This window comes from Priapulus caudatus, unplaced genomic scaffold (assembly GCF_000485595.1).
Source record: "Priapulus caudatus unplaced genomic scaffold, Priapulus_caudatus-5.0.1 Scaffold1192, whole genome shotgun sequence".
Taxonomy (NCBI): Eukaryota; Metazoa; Priapulida; class Priapulimorpha; order Priapulimorphida; family Priapulidae; genus Priapulus; species Priapulus caudatus.
The window spans coordinates 80,919-93,168 of record NW_014578253.1 but is presented as its reverse complement, the minus strand read 5'-3'; the positions used below and the strand labels follow the sequence as shown (position 1 = coordinate 93,168).

General features: G+C 46.6%; 1 long non-coding RNA gene across 1 annotated transcript in view; it reads left to right on the top strand.

Moving 5' to 3' along the window:
* Window positions 1-9,523: 9,523 nt before the first annotated feature.
* LOC106815755 overlaps window positions 9,524-12,250 on the top strand; it is a 19,537-nt gene continuing 16,810 nt past the window's right edge. The window contains exons 1-2 of the long non-coding RNA XR_001394788.1: window positions 9,524-9,613; window positions 10,738-10,814. This is a non-coding gene — a long non-coding RNA (uncharacterized LOC106815755). The remainder of the gene's footprint in view (window positions 9,614-10,737; window positions 10,815-12,250) is intronic.

The following is a 12,250-nucleotide window of genomic DNA, read 5'->3' as shown; positions in this document are numbered from 1 at the left end:
GAGTGAGTGAGTGAGTGAGTGAGTGAGTGAGTGAGTGAGTGAGTGAGTGAGTGAGTGAGTGAGTGCGTGAGTGAGCGTAGCTTCCGGCGTCCAATACACTCTTGGCTTCCGTAGAAATTGCGCAATAGCGATGTGGCGCGGGACATACGTTCTGCTGGTGCACGCACGTACACACACACGCACACACACGCACACACACACACGCACGCACGCACGTATGTATGTACGCACGCAGGCACACACACACACGCACGCACGCACGCACGTTTGTACGCACGCCCGCACACACGCACGCACGCACGCACGTACGTATGTACGCACGCACGCACACACGCACGCACGCACGCACGCACGTACGAATGTACGCACGCACGCACACACACGCACGCACGCACGTATGTACACACGCACGCACACACACGCACGCACGCACATACGCACGCACGCACGCGCGCACGCATGTACGCACGCATGCACACACACGCACGCACGCACGCACACGCACACGTATGTACGCACGCACGCACGCACGCAGCCTTTCTTACGTCACCAAGTAATCACGTAAAATACAAAGTGAATTATGCGCATCGAAACGTGCAGATGTTTCTCCCTTATTCTAACGCCCCACGCCGCTCGTTATAGTTATCTTTCCAGTTCTCTAACTCTCGCTCACACCTCTCTATTTCTCCTCCTTTTTCACCTTTATCTGCTTCTTATCTCTCTCTATATATATATTGCACTATACCCCCTCCCCCCAATTTCTCCTTCTCTATCTCTTACTCTCTGTGTCTCTCTGTCTTTCTATTTTATTCTTCCCCTTTCCGCCTCACGCTCCTCTCTGCTCCTCCCCCTTCGGCCTTCTCTGTTTCTCTTCTCCTTTCTCGTCCTGTCTGATGCGCTCCAATTATCTCGCTCCGCCCTCCCCCTCCATCCCTCCTCTTACGCCTCCTCTCTCTCTCTCTCTCTCTCGGCTTTCTCATCTCTCGTCGTCGTGAGGCTGGTCCTGGCTGTCTGTCTCTCTCTCTCTGTCTCTTTCTAAGTGCGCAATGCAATTTCTAACAGGTAATTGTAAGCCATGCCCCTCAGGGCTCAACGCTCGGCTATCGCTCATCGAAATATTCACATTATCTCGTCACGCTTCGTCCGTCGCCGTCGTCATCATCGTCGCCGTCGTCGCGACGTCGTGCCTACGATGATAGGACTGAATAAAGAACCGGGCGCAACAAAAGCGATCAGTGGCGATTATTGTTTTAAGCTCGGATGTACGGCTGGCGACTTATGTTTTCTTTCCGCCCTAAAAAGGGCCGCCGGTGTCCCTCGTTGCTAGACGGCCAGTGGTGTGAGCTAAGTTACGGGGTCCTATGGTTTGCACGGAGGTAGATTAATATCTACGATAATATATTTATATCTATAGACTAGTACTATCCTATACTATACTATAACTATACATAATATATAATATACTGATACTAGTAGTCATTATACATATACTTACTATCTATACTATAATATAACTTACTGATGACTAATACTATACTATACAATACTATATCTATACTATACTATACTATACTATATCTATACTTACTATAGCAATTACTATAGCTATACTATAACTATTAACTATACTATACTGATACCTAATACTATACTAACTAAACTATACTAATAACTATGCTATGCCTATCTATACGGTATAACTATAGACTATATATAGCTATATCTATAACTATACTATAACATCTAAACTATAGTAAGCTATACTGTACTATAACTATACTATACTATATATACTACTACTATACTTACTATATATAGCCTAATAGGGCTATACCTATACTACTATGACATATCCTATACTATACAATTACTATAACTATACTATACTATAATATCTATATATACTATACTATACTATACTATACTATACTATATTATACCATGCTAAGTGTAGCACTGTGTGTGCGTGCGTGGGTGTGTGTGTGCGCGTGCGTGCGTGCGTACGTGCGCGTGTGTGTGCGCGTGTGGGTGTAGGCGTATGTGGTACAGATACATATATACGGGTCAAGAGGCTAACTGTTGTTTAGTAATGTATATATCGCGTTGCCCGGCAGAGAGAGACCACGCTGCCTGGCTGTCATGGGTGACGGGCTTGGAAAGACCGATAGATGAAGAGAGAACGAAAGAGAGAGAGGGGAGAGAGAGAGAGAGAGCGAGAGAGAAAAAGAGAGAGGGGAGAGAGAGGGGGAGAGTGCGTCTGTGTGTGAGAGAGAGAGAGAGAGAGAATAATAGAGGGTAATGTACAGAGAACATGAAAGAGAGTGAGCGAGCGAGGGAGCAGGTGAGGGAGAGAGCGAGAGCATAGAGAGCGAGACAGAAAAGAATGGATATATAGCGCGAGGGCGAATGAGACACACATAAACACAGAAACGTGTCAAATGGAACGCATCTGCAATGCACCATCGAATCAATATACATACATACATACGTACGTACATAAAATACATACACACACACGCACACACGCGCACAGACACACACATACACACGCACACACACACGGCGCACACACACACACACACGATATATATAATAGTATTATATATATATATATATATATATATATGAATATATATATATACTATATATATATATACATTTATATACATGTATTTATAGACATATACATACATATATATATGTGTGTGTGTGTGTGTGTGTATGTGTGTGTGTGTGTGTGTGTGTGTGTGTATGTTTGTGTGTGTGTGTGTGTGTGTGTGTGTGTGTGTGTGTGCGTGCGTGCGTGTGTGTGTGTGTGCCGTGTGTGTGTGTGTGCGTGTGTGTACGTGTGTTGTGTGTGTGTGTGTGTGTGCGTGTGTGTGTGTGTGCGTGTGTGTTACGTGTGTGTGTGTGTGTGTGTGTGTGTGTGGTCGTGTGCATGTGTGTGTGTGTGTGTGCGTGTGTGTGTGTGTGTGCATATACGGTCCGGGCCGTTATTGAAATCGGCGTTGTTCCTTATGTCCTCGGCGGATCGCCTTTGATGAGGTTTTACTCCGAAAATATTTCCTATATTTGTTTGATCAGCGGCCGCTAAACGGATTGTGACGCCGGCGGCGAGTGTGTGAGCGTCCGGCAGTAACGATGGCTGCATCGGCCGTCGCTGCGTATAAGCAGTGCGCATATAACGTAAGCAGACTACACCACATATAGTCGTTCCACGCAGAGAACCCGTCTAGGTATTCTACACTTTACGCGCGCGCCTCTTACGGCGGATGTTTCCCGCGCGCGACAGGAAGCTCACAGTGGTCACGTGCCGCGCCGACAGCTTTCCGCGACGCGTTGCATGACGACTTGACTCTTCGCTCTTCATGCGACTCACTCGCGCTTTTCGGCTTTCGATCATGAACGATGTGAAATTGAGCTGTGGAGAGCAAAGCCAACACGAGCTCACAGTGGAATGACGGTGACATCAAAGCCGTCGCCCACGCCGACAACTTGTTGATCGTGTAGTGTGCGAAAGCATCGCGTGTACTCGCACTGCGTGTACGTTACGCGCGTGAGTCAGATAACTGTGCGGTTTCCTCGATGCGAAATGGCAGCCATGTAATGACGTCATACATGACGTAACGTGTGATGATGACGTGTACACGAAGTCTCGCTTTGTTTAGAATGATTACTTAATAATAATGTAGATAGCGCTGTGGGAGCAGCGGTGATAATGACACGTTCGTTGCGCATTTAACATAATAATAATAATCATCATAATCATAATCATAATAATATAATATCTTCTTTTCTTCTTTAGTAGAATCAGCAGCAACAGTGTCGTTATCATCCCTCTTCTCTCTTCCTCCTCGCCCTCCCCACCACGTCCTCCTCCTCTCCCCCTTCTCCTCCTCCTCCTCTTCCACCTCTCCTTCTTTCTGTTCCCTTGCTTCGCTTCCTCTTCATCATCAGCATTGGCGTAATTGTCGCTCAATGAAACCACTACGTTCATCATTGTTGTCACACAAATGGTTTCACCTTCATCCTGCATCTTCATCCTCCGGCGGATCCGGAAGCTGAGCATCCCCGCGCCACATCATTGCTCCGCAGCCTCCGCATCGGATCATGCTACTCGGCTGCGCTGCTTTCGCTGGGATTGATGAGAGTGTGCTTACGGACGGTCAATAAAAGCAGTGATCAATGAACTGAGTATTCATAGTTGTGATTACTCGTGTGCGACGAACGTGGTAATAGATGGAAGACGTGCTCATCAGTGTGGAGAGACGAGCCGTCATAGGAGGTGCAGTATGTCAAGCGAATGTCTTTTAGATACTAGAAAATACTTCGATATATATATATATATTTACTAACTGTGCACCCCTCTCTCGACATTCAGTTTCACGATGCCCCCCAAAACAAGAGATAGAGGGGCAGTTATTTTCGCAGCGCGGGATCGGGACTGTTTTCATTATCGCGGAACCGGGTAATGCAAATAGTTTTTTTAACGATTCGGGATAGAAGTCAACCGGTTCGCGGGAAAGCAGAAATTGCGATTTTAATCAACCGGAACAGGCACATGGCATTTTTATCTAGGAAACTAGGAATGGTCCCGAGTCGCCACCTCGCTCCACTTGCGCACATTACTACGGCAATAACCACGGTCGTAATGGGAGTGACACTCCATATAATCGCTATCCGCTTTATACTCGCATCATGTTTAATTAGCTTCCGTTAATCATGCACATAATGGTGCACCAGTATATATAGCACTGCTCGCGTTAATTTACCAACCACGCAGCTACTACAGCATCATCGTATGCCTCGTCATTGTCACCCTCACGTGACACCACATAAACTTTAATTGTTTCGGCGTTCTCACTGTGGGCGTTTATTCGATTTGTCACCTGTCAGGCGCTCTGTGTAGCGACGCATGCTCATCTGTTAATTTTGTGCGAAAATAGTGTTGATTCGATCGCGAAGAATCGTCGGATTTCCTCAATTGAATTCGAACGGCGTCTCTCTTGTTTCGTCGCCTGTCACCGATACGTGCTTTTGACTTAAAGGTCGTGAAGTACGGTGTGAAGCATCGCTAACATCTGTGGGTATTTTTTAAACTTACAAACCTTGATATCTTTCAGATACATTTTTACTCGATGTATATATATATCAGGAGTAGATAATAGGTTAGGTGTATCCCTATTATCTACTCCTGATATATATAGTGTTGGGGGATATACTTGTGGCTTGGGTATACACTGTGAAAACGCGCGGGAATTTAGGCCAGGCTGATAAAAAATAAAAAAAACCTAAAGCAAAGAAAGCTAAAGAAACAATAAGAGAGTTCAGCGATGTAAAGGAAAGCGCAGCAGTAAAAGACGGTGATTGTCAACTGTCGTCTTTCGGAGCCGTTTGACGGCGATTTCAGCGACAGTAAAAATGTTCTCGCGATGCCAGCACATGATCGTCGATGCACGTTCAAACAGCAAGGTGCGAAGTGGGGCACGGCTAGGAATTGACTAGAGCTACTTGCTGACGGGGTTAGGGTTAGGGTTATGACTGCCGTAGAGTGGAGGGGTTAGGATGGGTGGATGATTATGTTAGGTATAAGGTTAGGGTTAGGTTAGGATTAGGGTAAGGGTAGGGTTAGGGTTAGGGTTAGGTTAGGGTTAGGGTTAGGAGTGCCTAGAGGGAGAGGGTTAGGATGGGTGGATGATTATGTTTAGGATTAACGGTTTAGGGTTAGGGTTAGGGTTAGGATTAGGGTTAGGGTAGGTAGGGTTAGGATTAGTGTTATCTTAGGGTTAGGGTTAGGACTGTATAGAGTGAGGGGGTTAAGGGATGGGTGGATGATTATGTTAAGGGTAGTGAATGGTGCAAGGTGATGAGTACCAAAGCCGTGCAGGTGGTGATTGCGGCTTAGGTATAATGGGGGGGGCGGGTGGGGTGAGGTATAGTTATGCTTAGTTAGAGGCTAGAACACTAATTAACTGACGCGCTCTGCCCTGAAAATTGACGCAAAACAACAATCAATGATGCGCCTTTGCAAACACTGCGTCAGCCATCTCCCCACCAAATTGATTCCGCGTGCATACCTGTCAGTCACCGTCTCTTTTCTTCAACATGTGTTCCTCGATATGTACAATTTCACCTGCCTATCACCGCCCTCCTCTGCTCCACATGGATGCGCTGTTCTTACCCTGTCTACAGAGCGTCATTCTTCTAAGCGGACACTTTCGGTGTTTTGCGTGAGTGAGTCTTGCATGGCGGGTCGATGTTATAGCACACCTGTGCGTGTTATCAGTCAGCAGCCTGCGGTGGACGAGGCATTTTATGCCTGCTCAGTGTAGTTATACACACGGACACGCAATCGTACGGGCAGCGCATAACGTCATATAAGCAGGTATCGAACGCCATGATAAGGCCGTGATCGGTACACAGTCGTTAACGTTTATGGCGCTGCCAACACACTCTCTCTCCCTCCCTCACTCTCACTTCCCCCTCTCTCTCTATTCGTGTGTGTGTGTGTGTGTGTGTGTGTCTCCATCACTCTCTCTCTCTCTTCTTCATCTCTCTCTCTCCCCTTCCTCTCTCTCTCTTTCTCTCTCTACACCCCATCTCTCATCTCTACCTCTCCTCTCTCTCTTCTCTGTTCTCGCTCTCTCTCTCTCCCTCTCCTCTCTCGTCTCATCTCCTCTCTCTCTCTCTCTCCTACCCCTTTTTTTTTTTTTTCTTCCTTCTACTCTCTCTCTCTCGCTTTCTCTCTTTCTCTTTCTCCATTCTCTCTACTCTCTCTCGTCTCCGTCTCTCATCTCTCGTCTTCTACCCGCTTCTCATCTCATCGCGCGGCCCGGCGCAAAGTCTCTCTCTCTTTCTCGCTCTTTCTCTATTATTAATTAAGACACACACGGTTAATCTTTCTTTCGAAAAAATAGGGAGGGGGGTAATCATTTTCTGTTCAATAAAAAAACACGTTCCTCAGATTTCATCGCCAACAGCTATCACGAACTTATTTATGTTTGCCTTTTAGACGGATGCGACGCCAATGCTATGCATTATTAAACCTGCGTGCACCAAACGACTTGGGAGCAGGTCTAAGTAACGCCCCATGCATAATATTTATGCTCCCTTGAACTACATAGTTGAGATATATTCGTGGTAACACCGACTTTTTGAAACCGTTTGAATTTACAATGCGCGCCGGGAAGAAATTCAAGGACGTAATGATTGAGTATGCTTGTTTTATTTTTTATCGTTGGTCTAGGCAGAACAAATACGGCGATATAGCCTGCATTATTTAAAAAAATTCTAAGTAATTTTCATTTCCAATGTTTCCGTTTTAGTAACTTTTTGCGTACTCAACGTTCTAAAAACACGCGAGCAATTTTCAAATTGTTAATTTCAAAGGCTTTCGTGTTAGCAACAGTCGGTTCGCTTTGTCATTCGAATTACCATCCTAAATAAATGCGTATAAAAACCCTCTACGAATTATTTTACGAAATTTATCATTCAACATGTTTCTAACAAATTATTAAGACGCAGATAATAATAACTATTCTTATTGTTTCTAACTATTCTCTTTCTTTCTTTTTGTATTCTAAATACGTTCAGTCAATAACAATCTCCTTAAATCTTTAGGCTGATCTCTCTCTCTCTTTCTCTCTCTCTTTCTCTCTCTCGCTCTCTCTCTCGCTCTCTCTCTCTCTCTCTCTCTTTCTCTCTCTCTTNTGGTGCGGAACAACAGGCCGATCAATCGATTATTCTTTTAAGCTCGATGTACGGCTGGCGCTATGTATACTTCCGCCCTAAAAAGACGCGTGTCCTGTTGCTGTAGGCAGTGGTGTGAGCCTAAGGTTAGGGGGTCTAAAATACTATACTGTACTATACTATACTATACTATACTATACTATACTATTTTAGATTATACCGTATTATATTAGCGTATCTTACGTAATTAACGTGCAAGCCTCCGCATCTTCTTTCTATAGCGTCTCCTTCTATATCGCTTGCAACACGTATTCCTTCATTATTTCACTCGTTATTTAAACGCTGTGCTGTTGTAGTAGAGTTATACTTTATATTAGTATTAGTACGGGTGCGCAAAACCGTGCGTCTCGGCAAACATACATAGAAAATGTACCAGTGATGAGCTAAGATATCGCAGTGTCTAGAGAAGCCCTTCTAGCGAGCTGGTACTTTATGATCGCATGTAGATATCGAACGTGTTTCTGCTCTTTAGTAGCAATAGTGTAATCGAAAGCGAGCGCGCACGCGCTGTTCAAACATTCTGGACACAAACACGTTCACTTGCCCATATTGACACGACGTTATTGCTTGCGTTGTGTGACCAGGCGGCGTTTTAAACGAAATACATCTTCACTTAATATCAAGCTGTCCGCGTTTATGTATACAAATTTAATATCCTGCGCGTGCCGTTGTAGCTGTGCGCCAACTCACAACGTCCTCCGGTCGTAGCAATGGCGGCTGATAGGAAAACCTGAGTGATAATTAACCAGTCTGCCATCGCTGTTATTTTTTGCGCACAATTTTCGCCGGGGATCTTGTGAGAACACGTCGATGCGTGCGTCTCTCGCGGAAGCTCTATATGCACCTTGTAAGTGTAGCACCGACGGAAGAGTTCTTGCATCGGACTAAAGTTGAGATCCGCGTGATTATTACGCGCGATGTCGTGCGTCACCATAAGGGAAGTTGACCGGAAGACGACTTCTGACGCGGTTATAGGATTGAAAACCGTACAGGGGAAGAGGACAAGAGCGAGCTGATCGACTAATAGTATAGGAAGTAGGTATGGACGTACTATAGATGAACGATTAAAGAAAATTCTGCTGTGGAGAATATAGATGCCGAAGGCTCTGGGTGAGGTATGAATCTTTCTTAATCAGAAATATTCTTCTCATGAGAATGTATTTTTCTTCCGTTATTTTGTTTCTGCAAACGCCTTCTCGCTTATTTAAAATCCTGTCGGTTTTGTTTCACTAAAAATATTCGATAAACTAATTTGCACGTTATTACTGGCAATGTTTTCGGATTCGTTGAGTTTGCGCGAACGCTTGCATCCGTTAACACGTCGTTGCCTGGCGATGGTGATGAAGACAGGTGCGCGTGGGAAACGTGTACACATCATCTAACATCTCAGCAATCGCTGCATTCAGCCTGCAGTCATAGCGGGATTCCTCCCCGACGCCGCGATAAATGACATTAAGGGGCGCAGCGGGCGCTAGTTCTCTAGTCCTAATCACCGATTCGATGACAATCTTTGGCAAGTCGTTAGCAGTGCATATCTGCGCGTTTTCAAATCTGTTTTATCGCCGCGTAAAATCGACATTTTGTGTACGATGTATTTATCAAGATATTTATTATTCATAAATTTCCGAATCGTTACGATCGCGCGAGTCTCCTGCGCGCCGAACGTCGAATGGAAGACAAACGTGAATCGCTCTCTCATTGAAACTCATTCTCGCCATTAAGTCGTTCTCTTGTTGGATGGATATTGCGTCATTGTCTCTCTCGCTTCAGATCTATGAGTGAATTGGCGGAGCAGAGATACAGGATCACGATGCTGAAGGCATTTCTTGATGAATTAGACGGAACGATGGCCAGACAGCAGTAAGTTAGAGAATGATGTATGCTTCACGTATTATACGAGGCAGAAGGCAGAGATAGAGAGAGAGAGAGAGAGAGAGAGAGAGAGAGAGAGAGAGAGAGAAAGGCGGAGAGAAAGAGAGAGAAAAAAAAGAGGAAGAGAGAAAACGTAGAAGCGTGATATAGAAAGAGAGGAGGAGAGCGAGAAAAAGACATGAAAGAGAATTGGAGGAAAAGAGAGGGTGGGACGAAGGAAGGGGGAAGAAGAGAGAAAGAAAGAGAAGGGGGAGAGAGAGATAGAGGGTGGGAGGGGAAAAAGAGAGAGATGAAGAGAGAGAGAGAGAGAAAGAGAGAGAGAGAGAGAGGGGAGGAGAGACAGGAAGTAAAACAAAAAAAGAGAAAATGAGAGAATGTGTGTGAGAGAGAAATGCTCAACAAAAGCGGCAATTAAAATGGCCGCCGTTCGTCGACTCTCGTCTGCACGTCACGTACCGCGCCACCGGCCGCCATTCTTCGCACCGGCATCCTGGTGGGAGGCTGGGAGTGCGCCGACACATCCTAGCAACTGAAGCCATCCCGCGGGAGCAGCACACGGATCGAGCAAGCTCAGCTGCTACTTTGTTCTGTTTTGCTTGCTCCGTCGTCACGCCGCGTTTTTCGCAAACGCGGTGTTCGCAAACGCGCTTTTCGCGCTCTTTCTCTCTCTCTCTCTCTCTCTCGCGTGCGCGCGTGCGAATAAACGTGACGTAGTCGTCGACGGCGGATATTGGTGTCGAATATCGCCGCCAGCCACCTCCGACGCTGCCGCCGCAGCCTCGGTATAGCAGCGAGACAAAGCAAGCAGACGAGATTCCCCGCGTGTGAACGCCGCGTCCGCGCTGAGAAACGCGTATTTTCCGCGCTTTGCGATCCAGCACTCGCAAATAAATAGCTCAGTGCAGTGCAAAAAACGCGCTTCCGTCCTTTGAACCTATATCACTGATGTGTACGCGTAGGAGCTCGATGTGCCTGCTTCTATAACGGACGTGTTAACCATGTTATGTTATATTTAGCCAGCTTGGCCGAATTTGTTTTGGAATGTTGCGCTTGTGTTAATTTCGCGTGAACGTGCGCATGCGCGGTAACTCCTGCGCGTTGTTTTCTTGCAGAAAGAGAACTTGTCTGATAAACGCTGGCTTGTCGCGCAGCTGCGACTACAGTGAAATGGCGAAGGCTGGAGATATGAATAGGTAAGAAATTCGTGCGTGCGTGCGTGCGAGCGAGCGTACGTGCGTTCGTCCGTGCGTGAGAGCTTAGTTGCTTGCGTTTGTGTGCGCGCGCGTTTGTGTGCGTGAAAGAGAGGGCGAGTAAAAAACAAGAGTGAATGAGGACGAGAGAGAGCGAAGGTGAGTGGGGGATCAGAGACAGAGTCCGACAGAAAGAGACCGCGACGGAAAAGAGAGCGCGGAGTGAGCTGGCGAAAGATATAGAAAAGGATGTGGGGAGGGAGGCGAAGAGAGGCGCATCCTAGGATGAACAGCTGTCAATGTTTGATCACAGCGCTGCGCTATAGGTGTAGGTTGGTTGTGGACACGGCGAGGGATAAACACGGGGAGCTAGTATAGACGCGTCTCCACGACGTTGCTTGCTGGCATCCGATGTATTATTCATCGCGTTCTCAAACAGAACGCGATTATATTCGCTCTGTTGTGTGTACGGTGAGCGGCTACACCCATATCAGTGTACACACACCGCCATACACGTGTGCACATCCACCCACGCGCACGCACGCGCACTTTAGGGTTAGGGTTAGGGTTAGGAGTGCCTAGAGTGGAGAGGGTTAGGATGGGTGGATGATTATGTTTAGGATTAAGGTTAGGGTTAGGGTTAGGGTTAGGATTAGGGTTAGGGTTAGGGTTAGGGTTAGGATTAGTGTTAGTCTTAGGGTTAGGGTTAGGACTGCCTAGAGTGGAGGGGGTTAGGATGGGTGGATGATTATGTTAAGGGTAGTGAATGTTGCAAGGTGATGAGTACCAAAGCCGTGGCAGTGGTGATGCGGCTTAGGTATAATGGGGGGGGGCGGGGTGGGGTGAGTATATTATGCTTAGTTAGAGGCTAGAACACTAATTAACTGACCGCTCTGCCCTGAAAATTGACGCCAAACAACAATCAATGATAGCGCCTTTGCAAACACTCGTCACCATCTCCCCACCACATCTGATTCCCGCGTGCATACCTGTCAGTCAACCGTCTCCTTTTCTTCACATGTGTCCTCGATATGTACAATTTCACCTGCCTATCACCGCCTCCCTCTGCTCCACATGGATGCAGCTGTTCTTAACCCTGTCTACAGAGCGGTCATCTTTCTAAAGCGGACACTTTCGGTGTTTTGCGTGAGTGAGTCTTGCATGCGGGGTCGACTGTATAGGCACACCTGTGCGTGTATATCAGTCAGCAGCCTGCGGTGGACGAGCATTTATGGCCTGCTCAGTGGTAGTTATACACACGGACACGGCAATCGTACGGCAGCGCATACGTCATATAAGCAGGTATCGAACCCATGATAAGGCCGTGATCGGTACACAGTCGTTAACGTTTATGGCGCTGCCAACACACCTCTCTCTCCCTCCCTCACTCTCACTTCCCCCCTCTCTCTCTATTCGTGTGTGTGTGTGTGTGTGTGTGT